The sequence below is a fragment of the Seriola dumerili genome, unplaced genomic scaffold (assembly GCF_002260705.1).
Source record: "Seriola dumerili isolate Sdu_G_001 unplaced genomic scaffold, Sdu_1.0 BDQW01000191.1, whole genome shotgun sequence".
In the NCBI taxonomy this organism is placed as follows: Eukaryota; Metazoa; Chordata; class Actinopteri; order Carangiformes; family Carangidae; genus Seriola; species Seriola dumerili.
Genome location: NW_019174446.1, coordinates 4,117,508 through 4,120,414, shown reverse-complemented (window position 1 = coordinate 4,120,414; position 2,907 = coordinate 4,117,508).

Here is a 2,907-nt window from a genome sequence, read left to right as displayed (position 1 = left end):
ATGGCAGTGACCCAGGTTCAATTCACAACTCATTACAAGAGGGTTCAACTGTAAGTGGTTGTTATTGTCATTAATTTTTGTAATTTAAAAGAAAAAATTTTTTTTACATAACTGCTGAAAACTATTTTTAGCTGCATAACCTTTACCAAATCATTAGATGTTTATCCTTAATATAATTTTTGTTTTCTAAGCCTGATATTATTTTACCTTAAAGCTGCTATAATCAATATTTTCATACAAACAATCAATCAAATGACTATGTCTACTTTGAAAGGAATCTCTCTGTAGTGACGTACCCAGAGAGGATTATCACCTCTAAAGTTCCCTTGAGCACTACAGAGCTTTTTAGCATATTTTAACATGTTGTTTTGGTTTTACGGCCTGTAACTTTCTTGTTTCAGTTCAGACTAACCCTTCTTATCAGCGTTGCTTACAGCAGCAGCAGGCAGCTGTTTTCAGTGAAAAAGCTCTAATTAACCCACTATGCACAACCTGCCGAGCACCCAAACAAAGTCAACGGCAAACTAGTGTTACAAGTTATGGGCTGGAGCACCCATAAGCACAATTATATGTGTCCTGAATAACAGGAAAACATCGGTGAGACAAGAAGATGTGGCTTGCCTTCGCGGAAGACAAACCAACTTGGCTACAGTCTCTAAACCATGGTCTCACACTGTCATCTACTGTGAAAAAAAAACATTTTAGCATGTTAATTATCTTGGTTTCAAACCAGATTACCCTTAGGAAAAGTAAGAGAAATCCTCTTCAAAAAGAAAGATACAGATTACAAATTATAACTCTCAATAATTGAGATACTTATATTCACACAAATGTGATCACACATTGGTGGGCATCACAATCGCATAGTGGAGCGTTTAGCAGCTTCTCTCAGGACTTGGTGGAGACCAAAACAGAGATAGAAGGACAATGAATGTTGGACTCACATTCATCAGGTGATTACAAACATGACTCAAAATAATGTTACCGTTCATGTCTCTGCTCAGTGTGTAAATTTGCTAACACTCTCACCACACAGCTTTATAAGTTGATAACAATATTATGCTGTGTTTGTAGCATTTTGTGTAAAACAAAAATGCAGGTATATTAAAAGTTTTTTTCATGTTTGATTTCATTCAAACTAACTTAATGTATTTGTGTGGCTGATTTGACCAAATGTGCATGTTGCTAATTAAACCAGCCAATATTGTAAAAGGCCAGTCTCTCAGGTTCTCCTCCAAATAGATCCATGTGTGATTTTTTTGTGATGAGAATGCGTGTGGAGCCACCTCACTTCTTCTCTTTGTTATTCATGGCAAATGTGTCTCAACTAATGCTCATGTCCATTTATTTCCATGTTACCTGTTTCTAATGCAGAGAGGATAAATGAACCCTTTCAACCCGGTGAAGTGCAGCATGATGTGTAATTAGTTACCTGAATCAACCTTTCTCTAATGATGCTAGTTGTTCAGTATCAGTTCACATGACTTCAGTGCATTCAGGCTCATGTCATTAAAACACCTTTTTCTTTTCATTTGCTTCGGCGTCAGTCTTTTTTGGCCTTTACAAAGACTGCTGGAACAGAAAAGAACATTTATACTGTACCCATGGGCTTTTTGTATTAATAATGTCAGATATTAAACAGAATATCACAGTGAAATGAAGACAAATCACAATGAAAGACAAGTGGCAGGGTGCCTGGTCAGAGCTGATCCTGCTGTAATTGGAAAGCTGCAAGATTTATTCACACAGGTGTCCACTGCCATGTTATGAATGTCCCCTAGAGACACATTGTACACCTACGTGCTCAGTCAGTATTAACTGCATTGAAATAAGTTGCATCTTATCCAAAGTGAGCAGAATACAAACAACATGAGTCTATGTATATGGCTGATACTGCAAAACCACCTCTTATCTTCCATGTTTCCAAACTTTAGACACACAATTGGCACTAAATGAGTTAGGTTAGTCCTTGGAAACTGTGTTGCCATGGTCACACACACTGTGACAAGAACATTTCCATGTGTTCTGCACTCGAGGCAATGAATCAATCAAGCTTACATGCAATAAAAGCAAAAAAGGGGGGTGCGATTATTATTGCACTAAATACTATGTTGTCCTAGTGCCATTTTTTTTGCTCTGCTGCTTCTTTTACTGCTGGTCACAGATGAGTGTTTTATGGCCCCATGGCCCCTAGCGCACGGTCTCGATGCAGTAATGGGGCCCTCACATTCCCGTAAGACTGCTTTTTTAAACAGACTGACTTTGTAATTATGTCTGGCAAAGGGCTATGACACAGCAAAAAGCGGTGTGGCTATCTTCATGCGGCCTGTGTAAAAACTTCTCCTGGAAGTCTGGGGCCACATGGCTGCAAGAAAGACCTCTGTACCAGAGCTCACACGACCCTCGCTGATGGCTCGGCCAGTGAAAACCATCCTGCGTGTATGTGTGTGTGTGTGTGTGTTTTTTTTTAGGTTCTGAAATAACAAGGAAGAACAATGGAGGCGCCAGGCCGCAGCCCACGCTAATCTGGACACACCTAGTGCAGCGTTCAACTGACGCTCAGCACCCTACTCCGAATTACTGCAACTATGCGGTGCTCGTATACTGAAAGAGCAAGGAGGACAAATGAAAAGAGTGTTAGCGAGTTATGGGGTGGCTTATTGGACTCTGGTTGGAGACCTTGGCCTCAGCAGAGGTCCGAGCTGTGAGGTCATCCAGACAGAGGGTGGGATTTTTACACGCTAGCGGCCGTCGCTTGGTGGGTGGTGCACAGCGAGGACGGGGGCCAACTTATTAGCTGTCATACTTGTACCCACATATTGGATTTCTGTGAAATAATATTTGGGTTTCCCAGTGACTCCTCCTGCCCAGCATTTGGTCCAGACTGTTTGCTTGGCCCCAAAACCC